At 40.1% G+C, this 27,888-nt stretch overlaps 1 long non-coding RNA gene across 1 annotated transcript in view; it reads left to right on the top strand.

Annotated features, from left to right (window-relative positions):
- The window catches only part of LOC117356961, a 65,342-nt gene extending 38,845 nt beyond the window's left edge, over positions 1 to 26,497 (top strand). Inside the window, exon 3 of the long non-coding RNA XR_004538747.1 lies at positions 26,336 to 26,497. This is a non-coding gene — a long non-coding RNA (uncharacterized LOC117356961). The remainder of the gene's footprint in view (positions 1 to 26,335) is intronic.
- Positions 26,498 to 27,888: the final 1,391 nt, after the last annotated feature.

Raw genomic sequence — 27,888 nt, forward strand, 5'->3', positions numbered from 1 at the left:
AAGCCGTTTTTGCGTTGGCAGCTTTTTACATTTTTTCCATTGACATGAATGGGTGAAATCTGATGTTCTGTTTGTAGCTCCGCCCACGTGTGCAGGTGGGCCGCGAGACCCCCAGAACATATCACCCCAGGTAGTGAGGGATCAGCATACCAAGTTTAGTTCAAATCGGTCCCACAGCTTTTTACATTTTTCCCATTGACTTGAATGGGTGAAATCTGAAGTTATGTTTGTAGCTCCGCCCACATGTGCAGTTGGGCCGCGAGACCCCCAGAACATATCATCCCGGGTAGTGAGGGATCCGCATACCAAGTTTCGTTCAAATCGGGCAAGCCGGTTTTGCGGAGGCAGTTTTTACATTTTTTCCATTGACATGAATGGGTGAAATCTGATTTTCTGTTTGTAGCTCCGCCCAGGTGTGCAGGTTGGCCGCGATACCCCCAGAACATATCACCCCAGGTAGTGAGGGATCTGCATACCAAGTTTCGTTCAAATCGGGCAAGCCGTTTTTGCGTTGGCAGCTGTTTTACATTTTTTCCTTTGACATGAATGGGTGAAATCTGATTTTATGTTTGTAGCTCCGCCCACATGTGCAGGTGGGCCGTGAGACCCCCAGAACATATCACCCCAGGTAGTGAGGGATCGGCATACCAAGTTTCGTTCAAATCGGGCAAGCCGTTTTTGCGTTGGCAGCTCTTTACATTTTTTCCATTGACATGAATGGGTGAAATCCGATTATCTGTTTGTAGCTCCGCCCACGTGTGCAGGTGGGCCGCGAGACCCCCAGAACATATCATGCCGGGTAGTGAGGGATCTGCATACCAAGTTTCGTTCAAATCGGTCAAGCCGTTTTTGCGTGATCGTGGCACATACATACATACATCCGATTTTATATATATAGATCAATGACTGGAAGGTAAACTCTTTTTCCAAGGGAGGTTTCACAGCCTTCCCTTCAGAGTTTCAAATCTCTGAACTTTTTTATAAACAATTTTTGATCACCCTTCACAGGCTAATTACCAACATAGCCCAGTTCGTTTTTGTATTTAAAATATTCAGTTGGGCATATAAGTGATAGTATTCTATAAAATATGCATGCAATTGCAAGACACACCCCTAATCTGCCCATATGCATGTGCCCTCTGTAGTTGTGGGCTATAGCATTTAGGTCTGGATTCAAAAACTCGTGCCGATTTTCTAGGCACTGGAAGACACCCATAACTCCATTAAAAATGCAATCCAAATGGAGTTTTTAACTGAGATTTGAGGAGCATACCAGCGCCTAGAAAATCAGCATTGGAATTCACCTACATAGGCGCTTTAGGCCACCGAATATCTAGAAGGCATGACCAATGCCAGAAGTGGCATTAGGTGGCCTAAAGCACCTATGTAGGCGCAATTCACATTAAGACAAGTGCCAGAAATGTAGGCCTTGGTTTAAATGTAGGCCCGTAAAACTGAGGCCTACATTTCTGGTGCCAATCTTTCACGTTGGCATGATTCTGAAACCGGTACCAATGCATGATTGACACAAAATTGGTGGCTGCCAATATTGGCGCCAGTTTGAGAATCCAGGCATAGGGGCTAAGTTAATAGAAAAACACCTAAATGCAGTTATTATGCATGCAACTAGAAACCAGTGCCAGTTAACACCAATTGATACAACTTAAGGGCTATTTTTGTTATTTAAGACCAATTAGTGCCTAATTTGCAATTAAGTTAGACATGTAACTGGCACTATTCTATAACTTGTGTGCCCAAATTTGAATGCTAATTGATTTGAGCATGTAGCTTTATAGAACTGAGTAGGGGAGGGACATTTACAAGTACCTGTGAATTCTGGGAAGGCAACAATAGAAAAATAAAGCATGCGAGCAAACTCCATGAAATCAGTCATTCAATTTGGCCCTTCAAATGTAATGCTTCTTCAAAAGTTTTTGTACCAGATTTTGCTTACACATATTTTGGTTGCAGTGGTGGTGTATGTGTGTTGGGGGATAGTATCCTTGGAAAGTAGTGAATGGAAAGGGTCTGCTTGGAAGTGATTCCACTTGAGTCAGTGGAATGTTCTAATGTGAAAGTGCTGTGGAAAACAAATTCGGTTGCTAGCAAAATCTGATCAGGAACAATAATGATTTACTTAGCAAACAAAACTGGAAAATTAGCAAGGGAACATTTCCAAATATAAATCTTGCAGGAACAAGCAGAAATGTGATACAAAGGCAGGGACACTTTGCTTCTACCTCTCTGGAAGAACCATTGTTGAAGATACTTTAATCTGCATCTGTTTTTCACTGTATTTTTTTAGATAAATGCTGTGCATGGGGAAAGTAGAGTCATCCTTTATAATATGACTATCCCTAATAAGGATAAAATCTTAGACATCTTAAATAGCCTCAGATTGAAGATGTGCAGATGTCCGCTAACCCAATGATTTTGTCATGAAATTTCAAATGCAGGCTGATAATGGAGGCGTTTGCTCAATAAATTTCTGTCTCTGTTTCATAAAGAGCTATACCTGCTGACGCAACAGTCACTCAAACTGCAATATCAATGAACAAAAAAACCAAATCGTTAATCCTCCCTTTTACAAATGCACAGAAGAGGTTTTTAGCACCGGCCAGCGCGTTGAATGCTCTACGCTGCTCCGCAGGTCATAGAGTTCCTATGAACATCGGATCAGTGCAGAGCATTCAGCACGCTGGCCAGTGCTAAAAACTTCTTCCGTGCTTTTGTAAAAAAAAAAAAAAAAAAAAAGGGAGGGGGGGGATAAAGAATCTAAACTCTTGTAAACTAGATTTTCATCTGGCTAATGGACAATACACCTATGAGTAATTAGTATCAGTAATAATTAACCTAAGATTTTTTTATATTCCAGATTGTTAAAAGATTATTATTGTCATCCATTTAGGAACATATTCATATATTAATGAGGTACAGAATTTGAAGAAAGAGTATTTTTGGAGACTTTTTTTTAAACTAAGGGCTCCTTTTATCAAGCCGCGCTAGCGGTTTAATGTGCGTAATACTGCGCGCTAAACCGCCGGCTGTGCTAGTCTTTAACGCCTCCCTTGAGCAGGCGGTAGTTTTTAGGCCAGCGTGGGGGTTAACGCGTGATGAAACGTCGCGTGCGTTAACCCCGCTTGCACGGCTTGATAAAAGGAGCCCTAAGATTTCTTCTGTTTGAATAGAGGTTGAGAAGGAACAGATGGAATTGGAAGATGTGTCTAATCAACCAATAAACAAAAACATACACAATTATTTGCTCATTTTAATTCTACTAGTTTTTATCTTGATATAAGTTCCATCCAAACTGATATCTGACCCCTACACAGGCATTATGCTGAAACAGAGGTTGTATTGGGTCCTCTAATATTTGGCTCTGCCTCGTTGTTTCACCTGGGGACCACTAGATTGTTATAATAATAACAATAACAGTTTATATACCGCAGGACCGTGAAGTTCTATGCGGTTTACAATGATTAGAAATGTTACAGATTAGGAATGTTACAGATTAAATGGAATAAACAAAGTACAGACTTAGTTATTGATAGTTCCAACGATCATTTGTTGAGGACTGAGATTGTATAGGTTGGTTTCCTAAGTATTTCAGAAACAGATGTGTTTTTAGGTGTTTCCTGAATTCCCCATAGGTAGTGGGCACAAGCAATTGTTCAAGGTCTTTACCTCATAATGCTGCTTGATTTGTGAGATGTTGATGATGACTTTTAAATTTACAACCTCTGACCGGTGGAGAGACAAAGTTCAGATGTGAGCTTCGTTTGTGTCTGTTGGTTGTGAAAGAGAAAAGGTCTATTATGTATTTAGGGGCTAGGCCGTAAAGTACCTTGAAGCAGAAACAACCAAACTTGATTGTTATGTTTGATTTGTGTTGTCGTTTCCTCTGGTCTGCATGTTCTACATACTATTTGCAGATCAGTGTTTCTTAATCATTGATTAGAATCAGTCCAGTGACATTTGCCAATATTATCCAATTTAAAGCATGTGCCAATATTATCCAATTTTAAGCATCACTTATATGCTATCTGACCACCCTATTTGTTTATTTATGATATCGTCCACTGGCAGCTACCATATCTGTTTTATATGTTATGTTCTATTTTACTAAAAATCTTAATAAAAATATATGAAATCAATTTTATGCTGAATATACTCATGTAAACCGTTCTGAATTCTCCTGGGAGAATGGTATAGAAAACTGAATTAAAAAAAAAAAAAAAAAAACATTGCCTTAATATCTGTACAGCATTTGATACTATAAATGATGGAATTTTGTAAAAGAGGTCATCATTTGCTTCATACCTGTTAGACTGGGGAGAGTTTGTTTCAATGAAAAGCAGTATTCACAACTTAAAACATATTTTCTAGGAATCACAGTAATACAGTAAATGACAGCAGAAAAAGTCATCTGCAAAAAGGCAAACTTTTCCTTCTAACCCTTCAGCACTGTCGCTCACAAATATGCTGAATAGAATCAGTCCCAAAACTGATCCCTGAGGTGCTCCATTACCTACGTTTCTATCCATCGAGTACACTCCATTTTCCACCACCCTCTGCCATCTGTCAATTAACCAGTTCCCAATCCAGTTTACCACTTTGTTCTAACTTCAGCCCTCTGAGTTTATTTATGAGCCTCCTATGAGGGAACGTGTCAAAGGCCTTACTGAAATCTAAATAGACTATATCTAGTGCATGCCCATCATCCATATTTATGGTAACCCAGTCGAAGTAATTAATTAGATTCATTTGGCATAATTTTCTTTTGCTGCAGTCATGTTTCCTTGGTTCTTGTAACCTGTTGGATTCCAGGAAACTCACTCTCCTTTCCAACTACTGAAGTAAAGCTTGTTGGCATCAAGTTTCCTGCTTCTTTTCTATCTTCACTTTTGTAAAGAGGGACCATATCCACTCTTTTCCAATTCCACAGAATCTCCCCCATCTCCAATGATTTATTAAACAAATTCTTAAGAAGACTCTCCAGAACCTCTCTGAGCTCTCTTAGGATTCTGGGATAGATTCCATCTGGCCCCATAGCTTTGGCCATTTTAAGTTTTTTCAAATTGTTCATAAATACTTCTGAAAACAATTTCATTTTCGTGTGCACCTTTATACATTGACTGAGTTTATAGCCCAGAATTTTCTTCAGTGAAGACAGAAATATTTGTTAAGAACCTCTGCTTTCTCCTCATCACTCTACACATAACAGTTCATAGCATCTTTCAGTCTCAAAATTCTAGAAGCTTTGCCATTTTCATCTGATTTCTTTATATAAATCTGACTATTAATATAAATTTGTTCCTCTGGAAAATAAAATGACAAGCTTTTGATTCACTAATTCCAAAGCCTATTCTTGTCAACTTCATGTGAATAATATTATATTACTAGCTATTCCCCCCTGCTTTCTCAGGTTAATTGGGTAAGCATCTACAATCAGCATCTTTATTTTAGCACTTATCTTATGCCCTTCCTGGGCATGTACATCTAGAACTTGCATTACTTAGGTTCAAAAAGCACACATTTAACTTGGTAATTTTTTTGGGACGTGTTAAGTGAAGACTAGCAGTCACCTTTTCTCTATTTTCTCTTTCTTGTCATTCTGAACGTTCACATATTATTAAATAAATCAAATTCTTATTTGCATTTTAGGAAATTATTGACAGCTTATCTATTTTAAATTTTGGGAAAACTGATTATTTGTATTTCACTGTAAATTACTCAGTCCTCTTTTACCCTCCCCTTATGCATAACTGTGCAAGAGGTTTTTAGCGCCGGCCGGCACACTGAATGCTCTGCGCTGCTCCGGCACTCAAAGAAACTCTATGACTGTCGGAGCAGCGCAGAACATTCAGTGTACTGGCTGGTTCTAAAAACCTCTTGTGTGGTTTTGTAAAAGGGGAGATCTGTTAGTTATTGCGGTATATAAATGTTACTAGTGTTTTAGCCCGTTACATTAACGGGGCTAGAGTAGATGTCTGTCTGGTTTTTTTTTTTATTTGTCTCTCTCTCCTTGGACGCTGTCATTCTTTCTGTCTATGTCTCCCTGGCTCCCTGTCTGTCTATCTTTATTTCTAACTCTATCATCTTCCCTCAATCCTGCATGTGGTCTTTTTTATTTCTCCTCGCCACTTCCTTCCAACGGCTGCTCCCCCTGTCCTCCACACTTCCATTCAGTGTCTGTCTCCCTCTCTCTACCCCTTCCATCTACTGTTCACCCTCTGTCTTGCCCCTTCCATTCACTGCCCTCTCTTCTCTTTCCATCCAGTGTCTGCCCTCTCTCTCTCTCTGTTCCAAATGGCATCTTCTCCTTCCTTTCCCCCTTCCTTTTCCCTTGGTCTGGCATACCTTCCTCCTTCCATGCCCTGCCATCTCTTCTTCCCTCCAAGCAATTCTCTCCCCCTCTGCTCCCTTTCCTCCTTGAACTTCATCGGGCAGCAGCAGCAGCATTCACAATTCATTGCTGTTGCTGGCTTCAGGTCTTCCTCTCTGGCAGGTCCTGTCTTCATGAAAACAGGAAGTAGGCAGGACCCACCAGAGAGGAAGGCCTGAAGCCGGCAACAGCAGTGAATTGTAAATGCTGCTGCTGCCCGAAGAAGCCAGGCCTTGAAGCACCCAAGGCAGACCACTTCTCTCCCCTCCCAGCCCAACCCCCACTGACTCTGCTATCTCTCCTTCCCATGTGACCCTCCCAGCGAGATGACCTTAATAACAAACCTCCCTCCAGCATTGGCAGCCCCAGCACGCTAAACAGGCAGCTTCGCAGCTTTCTCCTACCTTTGAGTCCCTCTGCCGCGTCGAGTGTGGGCCCATTGTAAGCGCGCATGCACTCTCCTGCCTGCCACAGACATACGGAACACGCAGGTAGGAGTGCGCATGTGCCGCTTAGGGTTTTATTATAAGAGATGTTATGTAAACCATCTTGATATGTTTTGAAAGACAGTTTAGGAGCAGAGTATAAGGAACAAATACCCCACGCAGAATCCAATAGAAAGAAAACAAGTGGGGAGTGGGATAGAACATGTCAACCTTGGGACAAACAACCTTTTATTTTTATAAACACATATATAAAAAGTCTTATGAATGTAATGTCCTTACATTGAAAGGATTCAATTAATGACCCATCCATAAGACTTTTTATACATGTGTTGGGTCATTGATTAAATCCCTCCAATATAAGGACATTACTTTCACAGGATTTTTTATAAATGTGCTTTTATTCATGTGTTCTTGTAATTATTTTGAAGTTATAGAAATAAAAGTTTGTTTGGCCCAAGGTTGCCGTGTTCTATCCTAATCCCCATTCGTTTTCTTTCTGTTGAAAGACAGTTTATCATAAACTGGAATACAAAAAACCGCAATGTGTCAGACGTGAAAGTGATCAGTCTCCTGCAGGCCAGCGGGAGATGCATACAATGTAGGCCAGCAAAATGCTGGCCTACATTGTAAGTAGACGTGGCCACTACACTTATTGCAGCAGGGATTTTCCTGTCGTGATAAGTATAGCGGTTGCCAGTCCCCCCCAAATGATTGCGGCAGGAGGGAGCCCAACCCCTCCTGCCCAAAGACCAAACCCGACCCAAAGATCACGGCAGGAGGATGCCCAATCCCTCCTGCCCGAAGACCAAACCCGACCCAAAGATCACAGCAGGAGGGTGCCCAATCCCTCCTGGCTGAAGACCCCACACCCCCAACCCAAAGATTGTGGCAGAAAGGATTCTAACCCCTCCTGCCCAAAGACCAGACCTGACCCCCTACCCTGGAGATCGCGGCAGGAGGGTGCCCAATCCCTCCTGGCTGAAGACCGCCCACCCCAACCCGAAGATCATGGCAGGAAGGATCCTAACCCCTCCTGCCCGAAGACCAGACCTGACCCCTCACCCCAAAGAACACCGGCAGAAGGATATCCTGCCGGACCCCCCAATGAACCCCCCTCCCCATATCCCCCCAACAAAACTCCCTAACCCCCTTCCCCAAAGCCCCCCAAATGAAACTCCAACCCCTCTCCCCGGAATCTCCCATGGGCTCACCTTGAAAGTTGGCCCGCTGGCCAGGTCTTGCCACCGGCCGGACAGCAGGCTCGCCTCCATTGAAATGAGGTGGGCCCGCCCCTCTCCATCCCATCCCAGAGGAGCCTAAGGCCTGATTGGCGCAGGATCCTAAGGCTCCTCGCCCTTACATGTCTCACCCATTTTATCAGTTGTTGAGCTTAAGCCAAAGGAAATTGTTAAAAGCTTAGGAGTCTATTTGGATGTCTAGCAATGAATCCCCAGATACCCCCAGCTGTTAAGACTTTTTAAAAATGTATTTAAAAGAAAATGTGTTGGACATGTCCATTATTATAACATAAAAATTTATGAAATCTTATTCTAGCCTTGGTCATCAATAAAAACCAATTAGGGTATTGCATAAATATAGTATACAACCTTCTATTTCAAGAATTCATAAAAAACAAGTCTTTTAAATGTCAATAAAAATCTACAATAAACTCACAAAAATTTTTATAGTGAAAATTTAACATACTTAAATTTATAAAATTATTAACAAACTACCATCATTGTTGCTGCTCATAAATACATCCATGCAATGTCTAGATATAGGGCTCCTTTTCTAAGCTGCGCTAGCGTCTTTAGCACGCGCTGAAGATTAGCACGTGCTAACCCCCGCACTACGCAGAAAATACTAATGCCATCTCTATGGAGGCGTTAGCGTGTAGTGCCCACGGCAATGTAGCACACGCTAAAACCGCTAGCGCAGCTTAGTAAAAGAAGCCCATAGTCTTGAATACCTTGTAATCCTCTGATGTGTTGACAAAAAAGCATCTTCTTCTGTTAATCGGTTCTATTAACTGTCTTTACAAGAATCAAGGACATGGAAAGTCTCTCTGTCAAATTCTCTCTCAATACCAGTCTGTGTTTTGCTAAACAGCAGCTTCAGGAGTAGAGAACCAAACAGGAAATTCTCAGTAACAAATTTAACCTTCCTATAACATCAGATTAACTTTGATTAGTCAAATGTAGTTCAATTCTCTTTAAATATTTAAAATAAATTTAATTTAACCAAATGTCACTAGAATACATTTAAATTAACATAATGTCATGTCTGTTTCTTATATATTATAAGCCACATGAAGACTGCAGCAAAGTGGGTTACAAAACCCAGATCAATGCGCATATTACATCAAAGACAAACCTACGCTCTTAAATACCGAATGTTTTGCGAGTTTATTATAGATTGTTATTGACATTTAACAGACTCTTCTCTTGTTTTAATGAATTTAGGCCTTGGTCATGAGGCTTATTGATTAATCCACACCTTATTCAGAATAATTCACACCTTCAATTCTTTCAGAATACAGTGCCAAGAGTTCAACAGAAAGAAAAATTATAATTGTATGTGGAGTAAATTTATAAACATTACATAGCATGTGCACATACACTGATGGGACATATGAGTGTATTTAGAGGGTTATGTGTAGCATATAATTTCATAAAGGGGAGTATATTAGATGGTAGGTATACGAGTATTTCAGTCTGGATATAATAGGGGTGAATTTTGGGAAGGTAATAGGCATGAGCTGGATGGGACACATACATATGCATGTACTATGTATAAGTAGGTTACTTTACATTACATTAGTGATTTTTATTTTGCCAATACCTTGCGGTTCAAGGCGGATTACAGAAGAGGATTTCTGGACATGTCCAGAGGTGTTACAGAGTAGAGCGGGTTGCTTCAGAGGATTGAAATGTTTCATACGGTGTTAGTTAGTCTTCATGGATTTCTTGAATAGCAGGGTTTTTATTTCTTTTCTGAAAGTTTTGTAGTCTGGGGTCGCAATTAGTAGATTGGAGAGTTGGTGGTCTAGTTTTGCTGCCTGTGTAGCTAGAAGTCCATTGTACAGTGTTTTCCTCGTTTGATGTCTCTGATTGGAGGGTATGTGAATGGTGTCTGGGTTCTCCTGTGTCTGGTTGTGGTAGTTTGGATTAGGCGGTTGTTCAAGTAGGCTGGGCTGTCACCATTTATGGATTTAAATAATAGACGGTAGAATTTAAATAGCATTCTTGCTTGAATTGGGAGCCAGTGCGAGTTATGCCTCAGTGATGTGGTTGTGCTTTCTTAGTGAATAGACTGTTAAAGATGATGCCTAAGAAAGGAGCAAATTTTCTTTTGGGGCCTGGTGCATGGATTCGTGATTGAAGCTAGAGATTTTTTTGTCAGTTCATTGTCAGTCATTATTGCTCTTTCCTTTTCTTTGTCCTTTGCCTGCTTTTACTTTCCTTGTTACTCTTATACAACTTTATAACCCACTGTTCCGCTCTTTCTCTTCCCATTCAAGTATCAAGTTTTAATTAAAATTTGATAAATCGCCTAGCCAATTTCTAAGCGATGTACAAAGCATAAAAAGGATTTTAACAAGCTACATAAAAATTCACAAAGACATTACAGTGTACATGATCTGAGGGGACAAGGGGAAGAAATACATTTTATGATAGGACAGGAAGACACTTAAGGATATAAACAATCTGGATGGGGAATAGTAAAAGGAAATCTGAAAGATTGCCTCTATGTCTGTCTTTACCTGGTATTTGTCTCCCTATCTGCTACCCTTTAATTGTGTACTTGAGTCGCTGTGTGTGTTTGGATCTCTCTATGTTGTTCTCTCTGCCTATATGTGTGACTTTGAATGTGTCTCTGATGCAATAGATCACTCCCTTTTACTTCTCAAACTAAGTGAACTGGGATTGGAGGCGATGGTATTGAAATGGTTCACAGAGTTCTTAACCAAAAGAACATATGAAGCGAGAAAAAGGTAATAGCAAGCCTTTTCTCGAGTATCACAAGGCTCACCACTTTCCCCTTCCTTGTTTCATATACACTTAAGAGCCTTAGGAGAGAAATTATCTGTCCCATTGATTCATGTATTCATGTATGCAGAAGATATTCTCGTGCTTTGCTCAATTAAGGACTCCTTTGAGGATACCATACATTTTATAGGGGAAACTATTGAAGATCTGAATATGTGGACAAAGAAGAACTTTCTCTAGCTTAACAAATTGAAGACCAAGGTTCTCTGGATCGGTAACTATAATTCATTACCACATACTGAATTTGTGTTCATAATTAGAAAAAAAAACCCCTCAAGATCAAAATAATATTGATGGTGTTAGGCATTATCATAGATTCAGACCTTACTGTTGATCGGATTAACTCCGATCCGGTCAAGAAATTTTGCTACAGACTGAGGTAACTGAGGACGATTAGATCTGTTCTAAGTCAGGATAGCTTTAGGACAGTTGTTCAAGTGGTATGTGAATGGTGTACCTTTATTTAGATTACTGCAATTCCCTGTATTGTGGCATACTAGAGAAAGAATGTAAAAGATTGCAACTACTTCAAAATACTAATTCAAACTAGAGAATGACATGGTAGATGTTACCCACGGCTTGCCCTGAGTAGCTGCGGGTAACCGGCCAAAATGGTGGAGGGGGAAAAGGTGCTCACTGCAGGTACAGGGACAAGGCCATCCACTGCCCCATGGAGCAGTGAATGGCCTTGTCCCTGCGGTTAAGGGAGGGAATGTGCGCAGTCACCGATCGCACGCAGCCCCCCTCCTTCCTACCTACCCAAATCTATCTCCCTCCCTCCCCCTTACCTTCACAGTGCATTTTAAGGTTTGAGACTTGTTGAAAGCTGCTGGAGCGTACGTGCAATCACATGCGTGTGTGGGCAGAAGTGTCAAGAAAAATATGGAATAACTTATGTTTCAAGGCTCCACATCATTCTCTTCTGGGTTTGGCTGAGAAATTTTCAGCGGCCCATTATCTGACATGCCTACCCAAAAATTAGCTAGTAAGCATGTTCGTGGGTGGGGGAAGAAGGATTTGAAGTGAAAAGGTTGTTCAGGTAACATCAGAAGAAATCATACAATTTTTGTGATTTTTATCAATGTGCCCTAATCGCATATATATCCTATAATATAAAATTCTAGCCGCGCATGCGCACTCCTATCTGAGTGCTTCCGTGATCAGTAGGTCTGTGGCCGCAGAAGTGCGCATGCGTAACTCCCCAACCTTACTTCCTAGCATCCGTGAACTACTGTTTTGTTTTTCTCCATCCCCTTCAGTCCCTCTAATCTGCACAAGCGCGTCGGATCGAGCTTCGGACTACAGGACCCACAAAGCCGCCGCCGCCGCGGCTCCTCTCTCATCTTCCGACGCATGTGCAGCTCATGAGAGGAGCTGTGGCGGCGGTGGCGCCGGCTTTGGAAACGGCTCCCTTACTTTAAAAAAAACCTTCGGCCGCAGCAGGCCAGCCCGCGGGAAGGGAAGGGGGAACCGAACAAGAACATTCATTTCTGTACTTCAGCCGGCTCTTCAGGCTGGGCCGAGTCAGCGTGGGGAATCCCTATCCTCCAGTCACCCCCCGGGTGAATGCGGCCTGGCCCGATTCATTGTGCTTCAGTTGCTGGGTGGTGGTGGGGGAGGAGATGCTACAAGCGGTGCTAAGAGCTGACGAGACGGCTTTTGTATTTGAAAGGAGAAGAGCTGGGGCTGCTTTGTTATAATCCTTATGCCAGGCAGCTCTTTTTGGGAGGCAGGCTGGCATGGGGGAGGGTTAAATGGAAGGCAGGCAGGGAGGCTGGCATCGGAGGGGGGTAGGGGGGGTTTCATGGAAACATGCTGCGGCAGGCAGGCAGACTGGCATCGGTGGGGGAGGGGGTTTTCAATGGAAGGGGGATGCAGGCAACGGAGGGGGAGGCAGGCAGGCTGGCATCGGGGGAGTGGGTGGGGTGGTTTCCATGGAAACATGCTGCTCAGGGGGATGGGAGGCAGGCTGGCATTGGGGGGGTTCAATGGAAGGTGAATGGGAGGCAGGCAGGCTGGTATCGAAGGGGGGTGGGGGTGGTTTCAATGGCAGGCAGGCAGGCTGGCATCGGAGGGGGTTGGGGGGGTTTCAATGGCAGGCAGGCAGGCTGGCATCGGGGGGTGGGATGGTTTCCATGGGAACATGCTGCTCAGGGGGATGGGAGGCAGGCAGGCTGGCATCAGGGGGGGTTTCAATGGAAGGGGGATGGGAGGCAGGCAGGCAGACTGGCATTTGAGGGGGGGGGTGAGGGGAGGAAGGAGGCACTGGGGGGCACTAAGGACATAGAAAGGGGCACTGGGGGCACTATGGACATAGGAAGGGGCACTAAGGACATAGGAAGGAGGCACTGAGGGCACTAAGGACACAGGGAGATTCACAGACAGAAAAAATGACAGACAGGCAGCGTGCAAGGAGAGACAGACAAAGAAAAAAAATACCCAGACAGACAGACATCTACTTTAGCACCCGTTAATTTAACGGGCTTAAAACTAGTTATACAATAAAACATACGCCCAAGCTTTAGACAGTAAATATGGGTATACTGCTGCCATCTTATCTAAGCTTTCCCAGGTTGTATAGTTGACAATTATAACTCATGAGAATGGATTCAAATGGTGCATACAAGCTTCACATTTTCTGTTAGGTGAAGGAATCTGATGACCTTCCAAGTGCTAGAATGTCAACAGTCACAATGAAGAGCCTTGTGTGAAAATATGGTAACTGATAGACTAGATAAAGAACCTATGGCAACAGAATAAACACAACTGGCAAAATAATGGGCATAGATGAAACAGGCATGACTCATTTCAAAATGCTAGTTTGGATTAGGCTGGCACAGCTTAGCTTCTTGTGTGACTGGATTAAAGTCAAAATTAAAATTAAAATATTCTGATCAAACTCAAATTTTCCTGGGTATCATTGATTCATGTTTATTTAAGCATGATGTGTTGGATTATAACGCAGGTTGGCTTGATTTACCTAAATGTCAGCTCTGTGGGAGAGAGTCAAGAAAAATTCTCGTGATCTAAAGAGCTTTCCCACTTAACCAATGACTTTTGGCAGCAGTCTTAACTTGCCATCGGCCTTACCCCTGTTTCATGACAAGGCTCATTTCCAGTATTTAATATATTTGATGTTGAATTGCATTTTGATACACTGCATCAGCATGCCTCAGATTTTATCTGAGTCACACTGGGACATTTCATTTCATTTACCAGTGTTTATACTCCACCCATCTAGAAACCTTTCTAAGCAGTTTCAAAGTAAAAGCATACGTAATAAAACAAATAAGGATGATCTGTTATTTGCAGTGACAAGGGAAATGTCAGCAACAATTCCCATGCTGTTGCATGTCATTAGCAAACAAAAAAGAGCAGGAACCCCCCCACACACACACATTTTAGAGTTCTTTTACTAAGCTGTGGTAAACATTAATGCATGCTTACTGCAGTATAAGAAGGATTACTGTGGGGCGTACTGAGGTGTCCCATGGCAATATTCAAATGTGTACATGCAAAAAAATTTTTAAAATTTTTTCATTGAGAGGGTGCATCTGGGGAGCAGAGAGTGGGTGCGAGCACAAACTGATTAGCATAGGATTAGCCCTGTGAGCCCTGAGGCTCATAGTCTATAAACAGCACCCTGCCGGCACCTAAGTTAAGTACAAAATGCTGTTTAAAAGAACTTTTAAAACAAATTTCAATGCACCTTTAAAAATGGCACCGAAATTGCACCTACGGAGATGTTTAATGATTCCTTAATGCCACTGTAGGCACGGCTAACGCCAGAAGTGGCATTAGGTACCATAAAATGTTTCCGTAGAGGCGCAATTTCATGTTAAAGGTAGGCACTGGAAATGTAGGCCTTGAAAACCCTGGCCTACATTTCCGTTGCCAACATTTCCTGAAAGTGCGTGTCTATAAATGGTGCCGTCACGCGATTGACACATGACTGGCAGCTGCTTTTAAGGCGGTCGCTGACATCAGCATCGTTTATAGAATTCAGGCCTTACCGCCTTCAAAATAGGTGGTTCTAAGGGCCCTGATGCTAATAGCTTTTTGTCAAAAAGAGAAAATCAACCATTTTATTGCAGCATAAGAAATGGTCTTAGCGCACCTGAAATACATGCATAAGGCCACTTTTAAGCACTGCTTTTTAAAAGGGGCCCTTTGAAGGGAATTCATCAATGTGTGCTACTGTTAATGTGGGTTATTTTACCACAAGTCATGCTGTTTTAGCACAGGGTAAAGAGAACTACAGACAAATGTACAAAGATGTAGGCTAAATTTATTAAAACAGAATTTATGAATGCGGTTAATGTTACCACCTTGAACCACTAGGCATGATTCTATAATGACGCCTAGCAATCGATTGACAACCATGCCAAACAGTGCCATGGAGTTAGACACCATTTATAGAATCAGAGCCTTGGTGCTGAACTGAAAATTGGCTATTTTGGAGACATTCCAGGGGTTAGAGTTAGCACTTGGCTAGTTAAGTGCCAATATTCAGCGATTAACTGACAAGGTTAACTGCATTAATAGTATTACATAAGAGTCAGGCCTATGTTTTTATTTTTAATTATTTATTTATACATTATATAATATAGCCAAGCAATAAACTTGAAATAAGAAAAAAGAATAATAGCAATTGCATTATCCACTTAAGTTCACAATGAAAGAACCAATGATATTGAATTGCATTTAAAGGAAAACAAATTATACAAAGAGGAATGAAATAGGCCACTAAACTCCTACAGCTGGAACATGTAAGTTATGGGAAGATACCACTACACCTTCTAACACTTTAGAGACTAAAAATTCTTGCAACTGTTTTGGAACAAAGAAAAGATAATTTCTATCTCTTAAAGACAACTGACATGTAGCAGGAAATTCTAAAATAAATATAGCACCAAGCACAAGAATTCTTGACTTAAAAGAGAAGAGCTATTTTTTGTGCTTTTATGTTACCGGAGACAAGTCACAAAATATTCAAATTACAGATTTAAAAAAATTTGCTCATGCAAATGTTGGAAGTAAAGCCGAAAAATATAATTTCTGTCATGCTCCAAGGGAAAAGTCACAAGAAGCATTGATTTTCATTTGACAACTTCTAATGAATTCTCCAAGAATGCTGTTAAATTTAGAGAATCTGGAGATACCCCTGCTTCACCCAAAGGAATAGATGATCCAACAACTCCAGGGAAAGATAAATAAATTGCTCTCACTATAGGTGGCATACTTTCAGGTGGAATATTCAATATCTCACAAAAGTACTTACACACCATCTCCACTGGAGCAATTAGTGGAGATCTGGGAAAATTCAGGAATCTTAAATTAGTTCTCCTCATTTGATTTTTCATATATTCTATTTTCTGTTGTAATACTTCTCTTTCTTTGATAAAAAAAATAAGCTCAATGTTCTTTAACTCTTCTAGTCTCTTTTCATGAGTTTCCAGGCATTCTCCATGTTGTAAAGCTTGTACCTCAAGAGCTTCAGCCTTGACTTGCAAGTTCTCAATATCTTTCTTCATTTCCAAAAATGAAGATTTCACAGAGTTGTCCAGGGCTTGTATAGCATCCCATAAGCCGTTCATATCCACCACCACTGGTTTCTGCAATTTACCAGGCACAGAACATCTTACTTCAGTAGCTGTTGATCCCACAATGGCTTGGGACTCAGTCCTCATGACAGATCTGTCACTCACAGAGGGCTCCAGCTCCATTGTTCCTCCACTTCGAAGAACAACATCCTTCTGACCTCACGGTGATCTGTCTTCTCTCCAAGCTGATTTCTGGTGCATGGGAGTGCATAATGCTATTCCAGGCTAAACAAAGCCTGGTCTACACTGAGGTCTGCCATAGCTCTAGGCTTCCCTCCCAAAGCAGAAGTTGTAGCCACATGCTGGGAGGCAAGCAAACCTGGGATTTTGATAGGGTTCCCACGGGTAGAGGTTTCTAAACACGGATAATCCCTTTCCCCTCCCCCTTTATCACAAGGTACAGCATGCTGATTCAAGGCAACCAAATGGAGAGCTCCTTTCAAGCGTCCGTCCTCAACGCCATCTTGGCTCTCTTGCATTCGATGACCCAAAGCTAGTTAAGTACTATATATCGTACTTAACTGGCTATGAGTTACCTGACTCCGGAAACCTGAATATTCAATGCCTGTGTTTGGACACAGCCTGGCAATGAATTTTCCAGGTTCAGTGCTGGCGTTGTTCATCAACATGCTAATTGCCACCAGTTAAATATTGGGCCCTGAGTTTCTAGAATAGCACACAGCACTTGCGTGCATACCTGCTAATGTATGAGGCTAATGATGTGTGTAAGTGCAGCTATTCTGTAACTTGGTGCACAAATTGACATCTTACATTAGGCATGCCATATAGAATTTTTTTTTTTTTTAACCTTAGGTTTGCTCAAAGTATATGCACAAACCTCAAACTTCACCAAGCTCTATCCCGTGGATGCCTGCTTTTTATATATACACACAGGATGGTTCCCTGTATTTACTTTTACAAATGTACTCTATATGCGAATTTTTCATAGCCCATGTTTTACTTGTAAAACTGATTTACACATAGAAAGCCTCTCAAGAAGCAGTGTTAAGGTTGTGTTGTTTTTTTTCTTTTAGAGGAGAGCAAAGAAACATTATACTGTAACTGATAATTCATGGATTCATTTTCTTCTCTTCCCTCTACCAGCCAGTCACTGGAGATGGAAGTGTTTAATAAAGCGTAGTGCTCCATTATTATGCCTCTCTCTTTGTTTTAATGCCTACACAACCTTTTATTTTGCAATACTTCCCAACTACCAAACCCTTGGAGGATTCTCAACAAGAGATTTTCTACATTTAAGAATGCTGCCCTCATGCTGGTTGTTATTACAATAACTTTAAAATAATTACATTACAGAGAAGGCATGACTGTGTGTGGGGGGAGGGGGAGGGGTGGAAATGAAAGACAAAGGGGAAGACTGGGAGTCACAAGGGAGAAAAAATAGGGGCAAAAAATCATGGAACCGGATAGAGAGAAGGGCAGAGGAATGGAAGTATATTGGAAGGGATAAGGTCTGATGAAGGCTGCAACAGGGAGTGGCTAAAAGCAGATGGAGCCCACAAGTTTCAAGTTTTTATTAAAATTTGATATAATTGCTTATTTTGTATTACTATGCAAAATACAATAATAAAAGTCATTAAAACACACACAAAAAAGAAAAAAAACACATACTATTACAATTTAAGAACTAAATATAAAATAGGGTAAACAAACTGACATACAAACCAACTAATACAGAAGGGTAGAGGTGGGTGGAACTTCAATTAAGGGCCTCTTCTCTATGAGCATTGAGAGCATCACGGGCCATTCAGTGCAGCTCACCACACTACAAACTGCTAGCGCAGTTTGATAGAAGAGGCCCTTAGTTTTTTAAAGTTTAAAAGAGTAACATGTATGGAAAGTACGAAAGGGTAGGGGTTTGAAAGAAGAAAAAAAAAGTAAAGAAGGAGAGAAAAGAAAGGAGAAATGAGCGGGAGAGAATAAAGAGATATTAGGGAGGAAGATCCATACCACAGAGGGGAGAAAGACAGATAGAATGATTTATGTAACATGTAAATAAAGAGTTGCATAGGCAAGGCAGGAATGAGAAAATGACAAATGTAGCAGGAAAAAAAAAGGGACATGGTGATAGGAGGGAGGAGAGAGCGAGAGATGAGACATAGGGGACGTGAAAGAGACAAAGAAAACACATGGATGAAGGGTACAGGGGGTAAGAATAGCATAGTAGCTGATGATAGTAAAGACTGGTATGGTCCATCTTATCTGCCCAGTAAGTGGCTAGAATGTACCTACTGATCCATTCAGGTTTTAACTTTCTATGCCTTTTTTGAAGTGAGAAAATTATTTACATTTTGCTTGGATTCTATATTTTTGCTGTAGAGAATCCTCTGTGTTTATCTCCAATCCTTTTGCATTTTTTTTTTGCATTTTTTTGTCCCTACTACTTCCACAAGAAGGGCATTCCAAGCATCCATCATGCTTTCTGTGAAAAAGTATTTCCTGATGTGGTTCTTATGTTTTATCTCCTTGTAGCTTCATTTCATGTCCTCTAATTTCACAGCTTCTCCATCCTTGAAAAATATCTAATCTAATCTTCAGTTTATATACCGGGTCATCTCCTGAAGGAGCTCGACTCGGTTCACAATTGATTTAATTAGAATGACATAAGAATAAGTCTGTGAGAGAAAGCTTGAGAGTGGATTAATTATTAGTGCATCATTTCAAAGACAACACTGGAATTAAAATTAAAATGTAAAGTTAATTAAAAGACTAAAAAGATTAGGGTATACTGTTGCTAGCACTTCAGCAGGTAAGCTTTTCAGATATAGTGTAAACAACCAAGTTTTTAGATCTTTCTGGAATTGTAGAAGCTGTCCTATCAGTCTGGTTGAGTCAGAAAGCCTATTCCAAATTGTTGTAATCCTTGAATAACAGGATCTAGTAGCATTCCAACATAGAGGGATAGAAGGATCAAATATTCCATAAAGGAATTTAAAGATAACACATGCACACTTGAACTGTATCCTATAACGAACTGGTAGCCAGTGAAGTTTTCTCAGTAATGGAGATACATGATCATATTTCCTCTTTCCAAAGATAAGTTTAGCCATTATGTTTTGTATCAAATGCAGCCGGTCTAAACTACCCTGTTTAATTCCCAAGTAGACAGAATTACAATAGTCCAACTGACGAGGACAGTGGATTGTACCAATAATAAATAATGTTCATGATGAAATAGTGATCTAACTTTCCTCAGCTTACGCAAGCTAAAGAAACATTTCTTTGCCAAAGAGTTTATCTTATCGTGAAATTTAAGAGAAGAATCCAAAATAATACCTAAAATTCTGGAGGAAAAATCTAGATGTAATGAGATGCCTGATTTCAATGTAACATCAGCAGGAGATTTTCTAATCTAGGCCCGATCCAAAGCAGTTTGGTTTTAGAAGCATTCAGTTTCATTTGGATGGATGTCGCCCACATCTGTAATTTGGAAATGCAACTGTCAATGCCCAAAACCAAATTACCAAGATCGGGACTGACTTCCAGTAAAATGAAAATATCATCTGCATTAGTAAATGTGGTCTCTTAATACTTTTCAAGTGTGTAAACATATTCACCATATCTCCTTTATCCCTTCTTCCCTCTAAGGTGCACATATTTAGGTTCTGTTCTTTAGGATTTTTAAACCTCTAAATCCCAATATGTTCAAAGTAGTGCACTATAATAGCCTATATCTAAGTAAAAATTATACAAAGATTTCTACATAGTAACAAACAGTACACTAAGAATTAATCAAATATGTAACCATACCATATAATTTCTTATACCCCACAATTTTCTACTAGGAATCATTGCAGTTTGCAATATAATTACAAAGACATTTGGTTGTAGTTATAGTAAGATTTTTTTTGGATGGGTAGGACTCTTGTGAATTACAGAGAGAAGAGATATGTCTTTAGCATTTTCTTGCAGCTGAAGTAGGTGGGGAGCTGACACAAACCTAGTGGTAAGCTATTCCAGACTTTGGATCCCTGAAATTCCAAGGTAGACTTGAATAGCTTTTTCTGTTGAACTTATTGGGGAGAAGGGAAGCCCAGTTTAAGGTGATGTGTTGATCTTGAATTGCGATAGGAGTCTGTGATCTTGATATCTAATACTAGTCTGTTGGAATTTTCTCCATATATTGCCTCGTGAACCATGCAAGTGATCTTAAGCTGAACTTTTTTTAATTGGCAGCCAGTGCAATTCTGCTAGTAGCGGATTAGCCATCTCAAACTGGCCTACGCAAAAAAATAATCTAGCCACGGTATTCTGCAGCAGTTGTAACCTCTTAAATTCCTTTTCAGTAATACTGTAATATAAGGAGTTACAGTAGTTAAGTATGGAAGTAAAACAGCCTGCATAACTATTTTAAAGCTGGTCTGGTTAGGACAGATCCTATTGCCTTTAATTGTCTTAGTCTGAAAAATGATTTTTTGACCAAAGAGTTGATCTTATCTCCAAAAGTTAGATAAGAATGTAGGATAACACCTAATATCTTTGATGTTTTTTTTTTAAGCTTCAGCTTTTCTCCTGTAGCTAACACTAGATTTGTTCTTGGCAGTGAATTATGGTTGCAAAACCAAAGAACTTTTATTTTCAGTTTGTTGAGTTTGAGGAAGTTCAGCTGTGTCCATATACTCAAATACTCGATAATCCCCTTAAGTAATATAGAGTTTCATTGAATGATTCTTTGATTACTTGATATATTAATTACTGTCACTATACAGATGATTCTTTCACATTGGATATCAGCTCAGTCATTGAATATATAATTCTGGTAGGCAACGATTATGATGGTTCATAAATACAAATGTAAAGCCAATTCCCTTACTAATAAAAACTTTAAATCTAATAAAATTTAGTCACCAATAACAAATATTTCTTCTTCACCCTAATTATAGCTGATATCCAACTGGTATTATTGTGTATAATATATAAATGTAGTTATGTTGGTCTTTTATAATCAAATTTCAATCTAATCTGGTTTAAATGGGAGTATTTATAATTGTCTTTGTATAAATGACTTCATACATACTTTGATTAGATAGCATAGATACCTTTAGTCCTCATTGCATCTATGATTTGTATGTAAGTAACATTTTAATTGTAAAATTTCCTTGTTTTTAATTTACTCATGTGTATTTCTTATGGTAAAATTTCAATAAAAATATTTTAAAAATGAAAAGATTCTTTGGCTAGGCAAAGGAAGAAGATATCTTCTGCATAGGAGAATATGTGGACTTGGGGAGAGGTTCTCAAGTAAACGTTAAACAAGGAAGGAGAGAGCCGAGAGCCCTATGGTACGCCATAAAAAGCAGCCCAAATTTGGGATTTTTTTCAGTCTCTATCATCCTGTTGCTTATGAATTCCATGAACCATTTTAGTACCACTCTATGTAGGCCTAATTCAGTCAGTTCTAGTAGTAATAGTAGTGGTCAACTGTATCAAATGCAATGGAAATATCAAACTGGAACAAGCAGTCTGTTTACCTCTACATAGGTAAGATTTAACTTTTGAGGTTAATTCTAACAGTAAGGATTCAGTGGTATGCATTGCCCTGAATCCATGTTGTGAACTGTAAAATCCTTCTGTCAGATATATAAGAACATAAGAACTCACATACTGGGACAGACCGAAGGCCATCAAGCCCAGTATCCTGTTTCCAACAGTGGCATCTAAAAATTCAACCATGGTTTGAGAATCCAGATCTCTTGTTTCCTGTTCATCTGTCGGTCTCATCCATGTGTTGGCTTTTGTTAAATATTTTAATTGTGTTCCCCTCATTTTTAACTGTACTGTATTCGTCTTGAATGTTGATAGGCAATCAATCAAATTTTTACTAAACCTTGAAACCTTGAATGTGTATAACCCTGAATAGAGACTGCCCCAACTTTGTTGGTTGGACTGAAAACTTTTAGCGGCCCTTTGTACCCATAAATCCAACAAGAAAACCATCTTGCAAACAGCAAGCTTGCAATTCTAATCCAGAAATAGATACTGAACTCACATATTTAAAATAAAAAAACCTTATAAATAATAGCCAGACCTCCATCATTTTTTCCTAGTCTAGGGCTAGTCTATTTCGAGGTAGACTAGATTCTAACTACATAGATGAATCAGCTTCTGAAAGCTAAGTTTCTGATTTCAGTGAGTAGACCCAAGAGTTTTTTTTAGATATGGGAGGGAGGGACTAGTGGACTGGCCACATAAACATGCCAACAGAGTAGTGGGGCACCTTAGAAGGCACTGCTGTGAACTTCAATAAAGAGTGACAGATATACATCTCACTATATACCACTTATAATTTATGGTAAGCCCTCCAAAACTCCTCCAAAACCTAGTATGCCCATCTGTCTACCATCTCAATAGCCCTTATGGCTGTAGGTGGTACCTATATGGCAGTATAGTAGGGTTTTAGTGGGTTTTGATGGGCTCACACTTAACACCATAGATGTGGTTAGAGTGCCTTATAGGCCTGACTTCTCTTCTCTATGGTTCATTAGCCCACCCACCTGACTACTTAAGTAACCTTTGTGATGCTGTACTAGGATTTACCATACCAGATGCTGCTGTTCAAGAGACAGGTATGTACTATTTCATTCAGAGGATTAGGGGGTGGTTAGGTGTTAGTGAACACTGGGGGAGTGTGGAGAGGGGGCATCTGGTTAGTTTGGGTACCTTTTTGGCACTTAGACACTTCTAAAAGAGGTCTAGCCCAAAACAACTGAGTTTCATCCAGGACGTCTTGGGAAAGGTTTGATTATCCTTACAAGACGTCCATAACACACCTCCTTGAACTCTGGACATATAGTGAATGGAATGGCTCATTAGACTTCAAGGAAAACAGTTTTGATTATCAGCACTTGAATGTCCCAGCAATTAGGATGTCTAAGTGCCAACAGGCACTTTTTAAAAAAAATATATTTTAGGTTTGTATTTTTATTATTTTGCTCCAGATAGAGGAATTAGAAAAGGAAAAGGTGACAAAAATTATAAAAAGGATGGGATGACTTCCTTATGAAGAAAGGCTACAGTGGCTAGGGCTCTTCAGCCTCAAAAAGAGATGGCTCAGGGGAGGTATGATAGAGGTCTCTAAAATACTGAGTAAAGTGGAATGAGTAGGTATGAGTTGCTTGTTTACTTTTTCCCAAAATACTAGGAGCTCCTTTTAATATGGTACGCTAGCGGTTTTAGCTTGCGCTACATTGCCGCGCTCGCTACACGCTGATGCCTCCATAGAGCTTGTGTTAGTATTTTTCATGCAGTGTGCACTAAAAACGCTAGCACACCTTAGTAAAAGGAGCCCTAGGACTAAGGAGCATGCAATGAAATTACTATGTAGTAGATTTAAAACAAACCAGAGAAAATATTTCTTCACTGAACCGGTAATTCAACTCTGGAATTAGTTGGACGTAGTTAGCTTAGCAGGGTTTTAAAAAAGGTTTGGTTAATTTCTTAAAGAGAATTCCTTAAGCCATTATTGGGAAATACACAGCTTATGCCTAGGATAAACAGCATAAAAATGTTTACATAACATAACAAATCACTTCTTTACTGTATAACCGGTAAGTTCAATGCAGTTAACAAATATTTTTTAAAAAGTAATACAGATTAAAATGATTTGATTAGTTAGCAAACAAATGTGTCTTCAGTTGCTTTTGAAAATGACGAAAAGACACAGAACTCAGTAACAGAGGTTTCAATTCCTTATCCCAGAAAGCCGCCTGATAAGAAAGCAAACATTGATATTTTTTTTATAACGGTAGCATTTGATAGATGGAAAATTAAAGAGGCTATGTGAACTACATGGATACTTAGAATGAGCAAAGGAAAATAATTTGGATAAATAGATAGGTGCCATACCAAAGAGAACTTTATAACAAAGACAGCCAAATTTAAATTTAACGCCTCCACAGGAAGCCAATGCAGTTCTAGATAGTAGGGGCTCACATGGCCAAAATTTTTCAAACTATAGATCAGGCAGACCGCAGCATTCTGGATTATTTTGTGGGCCTGCTAATTTATCTAGGCTGCGTATAGTCCAGGTGCTTGCGAACTGGGTTAGCCACTGTCGGAAACAGGATACTGTACCTTCGGTCTGTCCCAGTATGGCATCTCTTACGTTCTTATGCAGTATCCTTAAATGACTATTTTAGGCACCTTGAACAGATAATCCTGTCTTGAACTGGAATATATTGTAGAGCTCTAGTAAGTGTGCACCACAATTTTTTTTTTAACTTGTTTTGCATGTTTTATTTAACACCCCAAATGTCCCTTATGCACCAAAAACCTGAATATGATGTTATAATCACTAAAAATAGCAGGAAATAAATCAGCTCCCTAGGTGCAAAGAAATAGATTTTCAGAATCTGTTTAGCTCAATAGTTGTGGCTGTTTTTGTAAATAAATGGCTTTAGTGTAACTCTTCACATAAGGTTTTAATATGTTAATAGAGCATAGAATGGCTATGTGAGGTCTGCTGCACGGATCATTTCTGTACCTTATAATCACCATATATTATTGTGCATTGCAATAGAACGAGATGAACCAATAAAACATAAATTACATTGATTAAGAAAATCCAGATGCCTGAATGTCATCTCTGCACTCTGATATACATTTTTAATTTAGAAAAAAATCTATACATTCCAGTGCTGGAATATTTTCATCTGGCATTATTGCTTTGCTGAAAGTGCATTTTAAACTCTCCGTGAATTCATTTTTAGTAGACAAACACCTACAGTATTTCATCAATGACTTGATGAACTTGCTGCATTTGAAATAAGGACAACAGAGTGTAGTAATGAGCTGGCTGGCAAATCCCTGCCTCTCCAATATGCATGATAGCATTGGGTGTTCTGCCCTGGCAATGAAACACCTAAAATTGAATTTATCCAAACAAACCAAAGTTGCGTACATTCCTTGATGTTCTCCCAGGTGAGCTACTGCACTTCATGCAAATACTTCTAAAGCAAGCAAACTTTAGCTAATTATGTGCTGCTTTATACTCCCTTGCTAAATTTTGGCAGGTTGCTTCTGCAAATTATGAAAAATAAATGTGAAATATGCAGATGTCTTTTGTGTGAAGCAGATGTTTGGTCCTTCTTGCCAGAATCTAATCAGTTGCTTCCCCTGAGTTTCTCTCCCGATATTGTCCAAGAGCTGTTAGAACACATGAAAGAACAGGCATTGTGTACCACAAACATGTCAACTGTGTTACTTTCCACTGTAGGCCAGTGAGCGCTGGATATGAGAAAGGGACATTTTTTTTTTTAATGTGTTTCCTTCAATCTGTGGGTGATTGGGTTTTAGTGATCCTCAAATAACTGGGATAGATTGCCAGTGATTTGAGAAGTATGTCACAGGCATGAATCGGTTTGTTTCCACTTATGATGAAATATGGCAGAAATAATCTATTTGCATGGTATATTGGTTCCCAAGCCTTCTAAATAGGTTGATCTCCATTACTGTTTCAGAGAATCTCTATATCAAAAGTTGGACATGAAGGTGAATATTTTCACATCTGAAAATGGCTAGAGTGCAGTTAAAAAAAAAAAAAAAAGAGCAATGAAAAAGAAAACCAATAAGAAAAAGGTGGAAGTGCTTGGGTCTAGTATGGGGAATTATAGAAGGCAAAATTATAACCTAGACAGACAAAAGCATACCTAAGTGCAGCACTAGAACAGAGGGACTAGTGATTTTCTTCATCTTCTGCTCCAGTGGCCTAGTTCTGTCATGCCAATACAGCAATTGGTGTCTGAGAGGAGGGGTTAGTAGATGGCATGGTTAGGCAGACTAGATAGGCCATATGGTCTTTATCTGCCTTCATTTTTCTCTGTTTCTCTGTTTCAGTTCCAGAAATGCCAGAGAATCAGTGCCATTATATTTCCAGTCTTCAGTCAAAAAAGATTCAGTGTAAAGGAGTCAACATACCTCAAGAAGAAAACAGGCAGTGAAAAACTTTGTATATACTAATATCGGAGCACTGCCCCAAAATTACCTAAATAAAGCTATACATGTGTAAAGATCAGCTCAGAGACATGGAGGGGCTTTTTTCAGAAGGTAAAATCCCCCCTATTTTGCCACCTCACTCCCCATTCATTCAGCAAATAATGTGAATTAATGCAAATGTAAGCCAATAATTGGCTGTTAACTCCAATTAGCAATGAACAAGTTAGAGAAACTGGTGTAGCGAGGGTGAGAGACACCCGAGGCGATGGCACCCTGCCCTTGTCTCCACCCCCTAATCCTTCCCGTTCCCCTCCCCCTCCTGAAATATGCACGGCCCTTTCCTTCCCCCATACCTCTAGTTGTTCACCGCCGCAAGCAACAAGAATGTCAACGTGCTCCCCGCAATCCCTATTGTCTCTCTTGCTGACGTCACTTCCTATGCGCAGCACCCGGAAGTGACGTCTATGGGAGAGACGAAGCGGTGGTGAGAAAGTTGTAGCTCATGGCAGCGAACAACCAGAGATACAGGGGAAGAGGGGTGTGTGCATGGTGAGGGAGGAGTGGTAGGAGGCGGGGTAGAGAGGAGAAGGGGTGCCGACACCCCCATTACTACATCACTGGCCAGAGGGAAACACACAGTTTGAAAGGATCTCACAGTTTTCTATTTTGTAGGAAGATACAAGATTACAAGTAGACACATTGTGTAGTTTTAACATTTGGATATCTTCCTCCCCAATATTCAAAGCTATTTAGCCGAACGGAAATGGCCACTGATGCTGAATATTTGTAGTAAGCGGCTAAAAGTTAACTGACTATACCGCATGATAACCGGCAATATTCAGTGTTGACTGGTAAAGTTTAGCAGGTCTATCTTTGGCCACCATAATCTTGTGCTGAATATCGACTTAACTAGTTAAGTTATAGCCAGTCAAAAAAACCTGGATATTCAAATGCCGGTCACTGGAAACTGCCTGGCATTGAATATCTGACTGACTGCAGGATTTAGGAGGGCTGCCTCCCGTGGTCTGAATATTGGGTCCCTTTTGCCAGTATTATTTTAAATAAGCTAACACTATATGACTGTCAATGCAGGCAATTAGCCAAAAAAACCTGGCTGTGCCAGTTCCTTTAACTTCTGCTTCCTCCAGTTTTAGGCTCCACCTTTTTTTATGTTGTTGTTCTCATCCTTGTCCCACTCATTCCTCAGCCCAGGGCCACTTCTTCCCTACCATACTAATATCATCTGCTCTGACCTTGCTTACTAGCAGAAACCAATCCAGAGGTATTTCCCAACATAGATTAGTTACCAAACAGTTCCGAGTCTGTACCCTCCTGGCAACAGATTGCAAACAAACTCTTATTTTCAGATCAGTATCAAACAAATAAGGTCATGTTCAAAAGATCTTAATAATGATTCTGTACTGTACTATTCTTTCTTTCTTTCTTTCTTTCTT

This window comes from Geotrypetes seraphini, chromosome 3 (assembly GCF_902459505.1).
Source record: "Geotrypetes seraphini chromosome 3, aGeoSer1.1, whole genome shotgun sequence".
NCBI lineage: Eukaryota > Metazoa > Chordata > Amphibia > Gymnophiona > Dermophiidae > Geotrypetes > Geotrypetes seraphini.